The 11,749-nt window shown below is 31.5% G+C and overlaps 2 non-coding genes across 2 annotated transcripts; both read left to right on the plus strand.

Moving 5' to 3' along the window:
• Nucleotides 1–5,070: 5,070 nt before the first annotated feature.
• Nucleotides 5,071–5,142, plus strand: TRNAP-UGG (transfer RNA proline (anticodon UGG)). The gene has a single exon. It is a non-coding gene; the product is annotated as a tRNA-Pro (tRNA).
• Nucleotides 5,143–6,502: 1,360 nt separating this feature from the next.
• TRNAP-AGG (transfer RNA proline (anticodon AGG)) lies at nucleotides 6,503–6,574 on the plus strand. The gene has a single exon. It is a non-coding gene; the product is annotated as a tRNA-Pro (tRNA).
• The last annotated feature ends 5,175 nt before the right edge of the window (nucleotides 6,575–11,749 follow it).

An 11,749-nucleotide genomic window follows, 5' to 3' on the forward strand; every position in this document is an offset into this window, starting at 1 on the left:
GTTTTTATATTTTGTTCTCCTTTGTTTTGTTTTTTATTACTTCCTCTTTACCATATTTCCCGGCATTTCATAACAGCAAAAAACTAAATAAATTTTTTTTTATACCTATATAGTAGAATCCAATTTTTAGGGGCAATTATTTCATCACATTTAATATCAAAATAAAATTTATCATATGCAGAAATTAAGTCACATATTACTTTATAAATACTTCATATATAATTTTTTAAAATTATTATGTATATGTTAGAGCAAATATTTCAAACAAAAATTGTCAAGTTATTTTTTTCCACTCACGTAATAATTAGGAATCAATAACTCCAGATAACATGAAATTTAATTTAGATTTTATTAACATTAGTTTTTTCCCGAAATTGTTAAATTTAATTTATATTTTATTCCATTCAAATGATATTGCTATTATTATTTCTCCTACAAATTATAAAATCCTACACATCTTATTTTTAAAAAAAATACTATACCTATTTTTAAACACTTAATATTTTATTAAAAAAAACTATAAATAATTTTAAACACTTAATATTTTAAAAAAAATATTACACATAATCTGTGCTTTCAGATGCTTTTTTCTCTACAATTTTATTAGTACCAATTATATTGAACTGCAAATGTTGTTACAATATTACTTTCATATAATTATATCCTTATGTTTACTTTTCATACTATATATCATTAACAGTTGTATCCTATTAACTTACATATCTTACACAAATTAATTAAAACTGAAACACAACCACATTACAATAACAACACCAGATTAAACTAAACTAAACCATGATAATCATTTAAATTTTCAAGCATCAGTCCAAATCATAAAACTATGATATTGGAATTACAAAAAAAGTTATCAAACCATTGTCTGTTACAATTCAAATAGAAACTATCAATATAACATAAAAAAAAGTTCCAAACATTACATTAAACTTCATAGATTTAAAACAAAATAACCCAGAAACATCATTCAAAACAAACTGCTGCTCTTCCAAAACTGCAAAACCACTTCATCCAGTCTAGCCATGAACACCTAAACCTGCATTACACAACAATCACAATTTCACAAAATTACCAGAAGCATACGGATCAACAAACAAATCATTTAATGTAGATATTACAATAGATTTTGTGTCTACAGAGATATTCCTAACCATTGTTTTTAGCTTCTTCACCAACTCTGCCCATATCATCCAGTCACTGTCATACAGAAGACAAACACAGAGTTAATGCGTGAAATGGAATTAAACTCATCTAACCTAATATCATGTTCTTTCAAGACAATCGTTGAATAAAAATGTTATACCTTTCACTTTCAAAGGCGATCTTCCCAAGATACACTGAATTGCATATCTCAACCATTCTGGGATTTATCTGCAGTCCCACACTTCCCATAACATCATCCACAAATTGAACGTCTTCCAATAAAGCAAAACCCAAACCAGCCCTAATTTCCTGATGCTTCCCCGACCATTTGATTCCAAGCATCTCATTTTGCCACACCATTGATATGTTCTTAATCTTACTCCCCCTTTCCCAGCCGCATGCAACATTGTTGATTGCATGTAAAGCCCACTCACTGCACAACATGGTAATCCACTGTTTCTTCGTCCTCAACCTCATTCGGAGTAGCTTGGATCTTTGCTTCATCCTTCGTTTTATCGCGAATCGTTTCACAGGGTCCTCAACGACAAGAAACTTCAAGGACCTACATAAGAAACAAGCATCGAACAGACTCAGAATCCACAGAAAACAAACAAAAGAGAAAGATTGGATTAAAAGAAAAAGATCAACCACCTGCAAGCTTTGGCTACTTGGGAGAAACTACCCATTTTTCTTCCAACTTTTTGCTTTACGGTTCGTCCTTTGTTACTTGAAGTATGGGACTTAACAAGTTTCTATCACCATATATACACAAAGGCCTATTACCTATTAGACTTCTGTTTGGTAGGTAAACGTGCAAAAGATTTTGGAAACTGGAGAAATCCACTTTTTCTGTGCATGCAGAACTAAATACAATCAACTCTTTTTAAGAGTATTAATTAATTCCACGTTATTTATATATGAGTCAATTTTTTAATTGTGTGGAAAAAATAATTTACTGATGTTTGTTTATTTTATAATGTAATCCAAAACTTAAATTATTTCTTTTCATACAATATCACACGTTAAGATTTATTAACATAAAAACTATAAAATAAACAGTTCTAATGTTTTTTTTTCTCTTTCATAATTAATAAAAATTGTTATTGTGTTCTAATTATTTATTTTTTTTTCATACATATTTCAACTTTCATTTGTAATATTTATGATTTAATTATTTTTATTTATATACATATTTCATTTTGTTTAATATAATTATTTAACCATAACAATATTATATTTATTTAATATTTATAATGTAGTCCACAAATTTTAATTATTTTTTTGATACATTATCAAACGTTTAAGATTACTTAAGATAAAAAATATTACATCTATGTCCAAATGTTCTTTTCCTCTCTATCATAACTATTATTAATAATTTGTTTATTCTAATTATTTTTTTATTTACTATTTTTTTTATATCATAAATATTTCATTTTTATTTATCAATCATTATAATTTGTTGATTATTATTTATATACCTATGTCATTTTTTTTTTAAAATTATTATTTAACCATAACAATATTATATTTATTTGATATTTATACCGACTTTGCGTGACCCGTGCGGGCGCACGGGTCCTTTACTAGTATGTTTCAAAACAAAAAGTACTTTTTAAAAAACAAACAACATAATATTTTCTTTCTTCACTCAATATCTTGCTTCTTCTGTCTCTTATCAACACGGACACATGCAATTTGAATATTACATCAGGTTACTCATCTTTTTCAACTCCATTGCCTCACAGTTAACTTCGTTTTTTCATGTTTATTCAAACCATTTTGGCTTTTAATTGAATGAATAGATGTCCTTTCCGTGTATGCCCTTTAACTGTTTGTTGAAATGTTTCTCCCAATTGTTTCTATATATTCTCATATTCTGCTGTATTTTGTGGTCACGTTTTGCAAGTGGGATTGTACAAATGTCATTTTTGGTGAACTAACTTTCTAAATGTATAGAATGTTAGAGTCATGCATGGGATAGTTATATGGTTTCAATAGTGGTTATAACTTATAAGTGGTGACCATTCTCCAACCTTACCAGTTGAGAGCAATGTAGGACTTCCAAAATTAAACTGCTCAAAATAGATTATAATTCCTTAGGTTTGTTAGTGTTATCTAAAACATGAATGAATACTAATTTTTCTAAACATGTCCGAACAACTCTATTCCTATGGTAATTATCTAACATGAACAATAAATCTAGTTCCGATTTACACTATCTATTTTTCAATAGTCAAGTGTTCCTAAATTCAACTTAGAGTTGATCAGATAAAGAAAATCAACGAAAACAAGAATTATTGAATAACTATAAGAAACTTCAATTAATGTTCATCATTCATGTGGATTTGATCTGGTTTTAAATCAGGATTAGAAAGAAAAAAAAAAGGGCTTTGTCTAGCTCAATTATAGATATTAAGAATTTGTCTGGTTTGAATGAGGTAGCTGATTCAGCCATACTCAGTTCTGTTAATACTATTACTCTCGCCGTTCCTCCAACTTCCACCAACAGATGTAATTCCTTGAAGTTAGCTCTGATCTCCTTCAAATTATCCGGCCAACTATTCCACTTCTAACACAACCGCCGTCCGTACTAGTATAGCTATGAAAAATTCTGTTGAACCAGAAAATTTTGCAACTGTTTATTGGTTCCCTTAAATTCCACTTGCCAACTGCTTTTGTGTCTGCCCCCGACTTCCGCACAATACTTCAGGGTTTCTCGAACTGTTGAGCTTAACTCTCAGACTAGCTTGCCATCTATGAAGTTATGAGATGCTCTCATTGTCAACCAAAATCCTCACATTCCCTCCATCAATACTCCTCCACAAATGTAAAGAACCCAAAGTCCGTCCTGCATTATATTCAGTGAAAGCTTTAGTGCTTTACAAACTTGCACTCCAGCCTATGTGCCTTCATGTGCTCTGTTGAGTGGTTTTCCCCCTTTATCTCATCACATCCAAAAGACCAGAACAAATGCCATGTTCCTTTTTATCTAACAATTCTGTTCCCAATAGTGTTCAAGCTCCCCCAATTCTACCCTTGCACCCTTCTCTCTGCATATTACTTGAGCTGCCTCTTTCTGAGTTACTTCCTACACTCCTCTTATGATCTTGAGCCTGGTTGTTTTCTTCATATGTAGCTGTCCTGGATAAAGGATAATCCCTTGACATTACTCCTATCTTTCTTGGTAAGCGGCATTCGATTCAATAGAGTTCAATTCCCGTCTTAATTAACTCGCACCATTTTCATCATCTCTGCTGCTAACCCTTCTTTCCTATTCAGTTTCAACTCTGCTCTGATTTTTCTTCCTTTAGGCCAATAAGAATAAGTCCCTGGCTGCAGGACTTCCAACTTTTGAAATATCATACATAGTCACAACACAATGTTTGTAAGTTTCCATTGTGTTCGATGAGTTCAGTATTTTAGTGTACCAAAAAAAGAGATCCGATGGCATAATAAATTTTGAGGTTATTGCAGTTAAAGAGAAAGATTCAAAAAGGCAACTTCATGGCTTTGGTACAAGCCCCAATTTCAGTATATATAACAATAACACAAAAAATACAAAAATAATACAGGAACCACAATAGTTAAGGCCAAGACATTACCCCTGCCTGAGGAATTGGGAACGGAGACAGAAAGTGCAGCATCAATATCAGCATTGTTGGGCTTGCATTGCTTCATCAAAGAGGTTTCGGGTGTATAGTTTGATTTGCATATTGCATTTATTTATCTGGCACAAGAAAACTATGGTATTCGATGTTGATAACATTTTGATTTCAATGTTTTCTTGCTTCAGTCTTGATCAGAATACATAATGAGATCCTATTGGATATGAATATTTGAAATAAATCTTGTCATCCACTTGTGGTGAAAATAAGAGGTATCTACTTCAAACTAAATCTTTTCATATAAGGGCATTTGGTCTAGTGGTATGATTCTCGCTTTGGGTGCGAGAGGTCCCGAGTTCGATTCTCGGAATGCCCCCTTCTACTTTTATTATTGTTCTGAAGATCTGGAAGGTTCCCATTTTTATTTGTTCAATATGAATAAGCAACAATTTTATTTTTATACTATTTGTTAAAAATATGGAAACTGACAAGCTTGGCTTGTTTTCTGGTGTATTGGTTAATTATCAATTATGTTTTAGGGACTGCATGTGAATGCCTTGAGATGAATGCTCTGATACATGAATCTATTTATCTATGTGGAGATGGAAAGACATTGAAAAAACCAGGTTTGTTATGGAGAATCTGAAGTGTTAACAGTAAAGATTTTTTTTTTTTCGACAACCTAATTCCATTGATTTTCCATTTAAATTTCGTTTTGCTCATTATTTACCTAACTCTTACTGTAAACTAGGATTTGACATTTATCTCACTATTATTAATTTTCCAGTACTATTTCATGTTATATTAGATAAATGAGTGTTGCGAACAATTTGATTGCATCAGTTAGTTATTCTTTAACTTTTCAGAAAGTAAATATTCGAGTAACCTGCGCAACGCTCGGTTTTATATCTAGTATTGTATTAGTAGCCAAACTTATGTCCTAGCATGACAAACTATTCCTTTTGCAATCACAATTGACAAATAATTTTGTTTTATAATAATCTGAAAGAATTGCATTGTTATATGAAAAGTGTTGAACGGTAAAAAAAAACCTAAAATAAAATACTCTGATAGCATGAGTGAGGTCCATGAGGATGCTGCACCGGAGGAGTGAAAATACGAGAAGAGAAAGTATCTCTAACCAAAAACAAAATAGGATTAAGAATTATAGCATTAAGGAGAGAGTTGGGGTAGAAAGCTAGCTCCTATTGTAAATAACATAGTTAAATATTGACTTAGGTGATTTGAACATGTATGAAGCAAATCAAATAAACTCTATATAAGGAGAATAAATTCTATCGATGGTGGTGACACAATTGCTAGATGTAGAGAAATACCATGAAATACTATTGACAAAACTATTAAAAAATGCATAGAGGACCATTTTGGCTATACATATGATTATATGTTATTAGTTATAACATTATGACTACTTTTGATTCAAGTAGGCAACTTCACCTAGTGGACAAAACATGATTGTTGTTGTATAATAATGTGAAAATGTTAGATGGACTGGCCATTTTCTTTTTAATTTCAACAGTGAACCTGTGTATAATAGTAATGGAAATGTAAAATTGGCCATACAACTCTCGCATAGTAAAATGCCATTAAAATGTGAATGCTACCAATGGAATGATGACGCGTGGTAAAAAATTAGAGGTCTAAATTCGTATTTGCCTAAAATGATTGTCTTAACTGACTAATTTATCCATTGATTAACAATTTTTAACATATAAGGGCATTTGGTCTAGTGGTATGATTCTCGCTTAGGGTGCGAGAGGTCCCGAGTTCAATTCTCGGAATGCCCCTTTTGTGAGTGTTATAGGAGTGTTTATCTTTTCAAAATTTTAGTTAAATACAAATTAATTGGTTAGGTGAATAGCAGTAAGCATCAGTTTTTATATTCTTGGTTTTTTAAGATCCGAAAGCTGTCATGTTGACTTATATACTTTGTAATTGTATAGTACTAGTAGTAAAATAACAATTAACTTTTGGGGCTGCATGTGAATGCCTTGTTGAGATGAATGATGGAATGCATTATGCATGAATATTGTATTGGTGTTGGCTGAAAAACATGTTGGTCATATAAGACTGCATTTGAGTCACATCATGTTCCTAACTCTTTTTGATGCCTTACGAAAAATCATGTTAGCTTCTAGGGGATTGGTAGCCCATCGAGTGAAGTGATCTCATTTTGCACATAGAATTTCTGTTGCAACTGCAGTTATAGATTTTGACTGTCTGATCTCAAATCATAGCTGAGATTGATTACCGTGCATAACAATGTAACTTTTATACTGTAGGAAATCCGAATCTCTCATTATTATAAGATATAGGACAGGGCCAGCAGTAGCATGCATAAACAATTTCAATAGCAACATGACAATTGACAACTAACCTTACTTATTTCACTATGGGCATTTGGTCTAGAGGTATTAGTTTATTTACTTATTTAGTAGTATTTATTTCATTAATATGAGATCTTATATTCATCTGTTATTTATGAATTTTTTTTATAACTTAGTCTAACCCTCTTAGTAATAAGTGCCTTTTTTTTTCAGTAGGTGAGTATCTCCGCAACTTCTTTAGGCCTACTATATGATCAATTCTGAAGTCGACAACATATCAGTCTGCAATGCAACATTCAAATAGGTTCATAGGACAGAAGTTGAGAGCTTCAGTTCCTTGCTTTAGAATGTTCTATAAACCAACTAACTAATAATTGAGTCAATGTTGGTTGAGTTTTTATGTGAGATCATGAAACAAGAAACTTCTCTTTCATTGATGGATTTTAGTCCCCTGCACATGTGAAACAGCATCAATACAACCAGATCTTAAAAAAAAAGGGTAAAGTTTTGAAATCAAAAGGATCACACACTACTTACATCTTTTCACATTCATGCAATTGATTCCCTCTGTGATGCATATGTGACGTGCCCTTTGATGATGTGCCGCAAGCAAGCATATGACTTCTATCGAAGTAGTAAAAAGTTATTTTTCCTCGGAAATCATTTTGATTACCAAATTCTATTATCCTTATGTTTATCTAAGACAATCCTTAATATTGGTTCAAGAATTTTATTTGCTTTAAACTTCAATTTTAAAACAGAATTTTGGATTGCAATTCCTATTCTAGACTCTATGCAGTTTCTGAACTTTATCTATTACGAGAAAAAATAGTCTTATAGAAGTGAAAATAAAAAGTGGGTAATACCTACTTTTGTCAGCGTATTATCCTATATTGAACCAAGAAACTATCTACTTTCGTCAGCATAGTTTGTTCGTTTAGGTACAACTATTAAAAATTTGACTTTCTCATTTGAGTGTAAGACACTTTCGTAGTCTCGTTTGGTATTTTTAATTCAGATACCAATTCACACCCTTTCAACATGTGAGTGGTATCTAAGGATATCCCTACTTTCATAGAGATATCTGCATTTAAAAAGGAAACCAAAACAATTATCATATTTCTCATAATAAAGTTCTCATGGAACCTACATGAGGTATGTCATTGGACAATCCTCATGATCCAAAATCTTCATGGATCTACTCAAACATATCTATAATGAAAGCATACATAATAATCAATATAAGCGTACACATGATGAACAATAATATAAAAAAGCAAATAAGGAACATGTTTGCAGTGAATTCAAGATACAAATTGTTTCATTGACAACATCAGAAAATCAAACTTGTAGAAAATAAAGTGCAGGAAAATTCTAAGTGCTCTAATGAAAAATATAGAATGCTTGATGTTTTTAATCAGAGTTACAATACTTTATATATATTCAATACCGGTAAACTAAGCTTAAATTTGCATAATGGAGCCTTAACCATGAAGAAAAACTATAGAGTACTGAATGATTGGAAGAAAACAGCTGAGGAACATGAAAAGTAAGATTTTATGCCGAAGAAATTACGGTTGTAGCCAGAATTACATGCTGGTAGTAATATGAATTATTGTTGTAATCCTGATTATTGGCCAACCCTAATATTAGCTGTGATCTCCCATATGTTCCTCTTCTGCATGATGAAATTACGGTCGTAACCCATGTTAGTACCTGGCCGTAATTTCATCTGTAGTGTTCTATTTTCTTCAGTTTTTTGATTCTTCCGTACTTCATGCTTTTGGTCCTGAGTGTTATACTCTGGCCTTGCTTCTTCAAAAACATCTAAAACATAGAAAAAGAGAGTAAAATGCAAAACAAGATAAAAACTCTAGAAATCAATGATAAAAAAAACATGGCTAAAAGTAGTAAAAAATATTGTTGATCAAATCCCCCATACTTGGATCATTGCTTGTCCTCTAGCAATTTAACTAGCATAGGAAAACTAGGATAAAACAATTTTTCTTTTTGAAAAATTTGAAGATATGCATGTAAGACACTCACTCGAAATCCATGTTTTGTTTAGAATAAGTTTAGGTCAATCGAAGCTTGTTCAGCTTAAGATTTTTATAAAAACGCTTACTAAAGTCTCCCACAAAGATAAAAACCTCATCATAGGCTTGACATTTTCCTTTCAAAACACAATTATGATAAAATTAAGACATTTTGCATGATTCTACATAGTTTACCGTTCATGTGGTGTGATATATTGATCTGAGAATTTATTTTTCATTTAGGAATCGTATAAATTTTGGAAAGGACAACGGTTGATGGTTATCCGAGTTACTCCAATTAAACGATATTTTATTGATATATTTTTATTATGTTGGGATTGTTGTAGAATATGATCACCCATGCAGTTTGATTCCATTTTCTTGTAATCACTGATCTTTGACCTGCAAAATAATAAATAATTATATAAACCTGAAGCGTGTAAAAACACTGTCCTTAAGGATTTATCCGCCTCATAAGTGCAAATCCCCAGGATTCAACAGGTTCTTCCTAGATTCTCACTATAAATCTGAGGTATCAACAACAAAAAATACTCTTTGAGATGACCGGAAGATGTAATCCGAAAACAAAAGAGCAAATAAAGAAAAGGAAGAATAAAAGAGGTTTTGTTAGATTATCACGTTAAGATATTTTATTTTTTCTACTCTTTCTAAAAGTAAGAGAGTAGACATATAAAAAACCACTAAAACCGTCGCTAAATTGTAAAAACCGTCGCTAAATTGCAGGAGGGACCAAAAGTTAAATTTTCCATTTTCCATTTTTCATATCTCTCTTCCAGTAACCTTTCCCTTCTCCCTCACTGTTTTCTCTTTTCTCTTTTCCATTTTCCATTCAAACCCTAGCCAATCCAATCTTTTCCCTTCAAACCCTCTCTCTTTTCGCCGCAAACGCAGAAACAACCATGTCAATCTTCATGTACATTCTATGGTATTTTAGAAACTCTTCTTTATTTCAATCTTTTTCACTCCTTCTCATTTTATTCAGAGTTTTGATTTCATTTTTGTTTTTTCGTTTTCACTCCTTCGTATTTTTAGATCTACCGTGTTATGATTTAATTTTTCGTTTGCTTCTTCTTATTTTTGGTGTTTTTTTAGGGATTTTGATTTCAGAAGAAAGAAGCAAGTAAACAACAAATCTTTTTGAAGGATTTACATGTGGTGACCATTGTTTATGACTTTGGTGCTTTTATCATGGTGTTTTTTTGGGTGTTTTTTTCTTTTATGTTTTTATCATATTTATTTTGCATTTGTGGTTTTCTGTTATGTTCATCACCATTATATGTATTTTCAGGAACTCCAATCACTTCAGGGACAGTTGTGGCTCAGAGATGAAGATTCTTTATCCTAGAGGTTAAAACTCATTTTCCCATCTTTGAAGTTTTCTCTTGATTTATTGATGTGTAGGATTTTAATATATAGCTAATGTTTGTTTCCAGGTTGTCACGATTGTAATACATTTGTAATAATTGTACAAGATATCAAGGTATTCGTGTTGTTGTTGATAGTTGTTTATATTTCTCATAACTTACACTACTTATTTAACTTATTGGTTTGCTTCATAGTTTTGGTTTCATTTACTTTTGTTTGTGTAATCATTAGAGCAATGATGATAGTTAGATCTTTCAAGTATAGGCTGGACTTTATTAAGTAATATATTTACATTTCAATTTTTGTGGTTTATGTTTCCCGCCGTTAAAATCAATAATACTCTTGGTTATCTATTTTGAAGTTTTCTTCATTTTTTTACAGTTCTTTACATCTGAACCTCTTCCTTGTGATGCATCAAGTTTACCAAAATATCGTACTAGCAGTGAATAAAAATTATATCCAGAGACCTACCAGGTACGATATAATGGCCCAAGTTTCTGTTATCACTTCCTAATTTTCAGTTATGATTCTCAAAAGCATCAAGCTTCCTGAATTAATGTTAATTACTTCTTGAATTTCTATATAACCATAAAAGTTCCAAGCCTTCTGTTTCTTTATGTCATGTTTGTGACAACATTTTCAACTATTTTAGGTATTTTGGTTTGTAGTTGTTGCTTTATCATTCTCAACACATAATGCTCATTAATGAATATACTGACTTTGCATAAATTTTGATTTGAATACTCTGCCGGCAGTTCAGATTTGCTCACTATAATTGAAACGTATGTCTTTTGGATCTAATTGTATTGTCATAAACTTGTGGAGCACGGTGCTTCAGATGGAGAAACGCCAGCAGCTGTAGTCAAGAAATCTATTTATTTTCTCATATTGTGAGTCAGTCACTGTGAAAATTTTCTTTGACAAGAAATCTATTTATTTTCTCTTAACTGAACTTTTCCATTTATTTTGAACTTTTTAGATTGTGTTTGATAAGGATGGTGTTTTGAAGCAAATTAAAGGAAACGATTATATCGACATGTTGACCGTTGATGCCAAGACTTCTATTAAGGTATTTGAGGTTGATATACTTAATTGTTGCTGAAATGCTGAACATCTGTCAATGTATTTAGATGTTGTAGGTTCAGTTATAAGGCCTTATGGCTGGACTACTCAATTAAGCTTATTCGTGATGTCCTTATTATCCTCCCAAATG

This window comes from Vicia villosa, linkage group LG1 (assembly GCF_029867415.1).
Source record: "Vicia villosa cultivar HV-30 ecotype Madison, WI linkage group LG1, Vvil1.0, whole genome shotgun sequence".
In the NCBI taxonomy this organism is placed as follows: domain Eukaryota; kingdom Viridiplantae; phylum Streptophyta; class Magnoliopsida; order Fabales; family Fabaceae; genus Vicia; species Vicia villosa.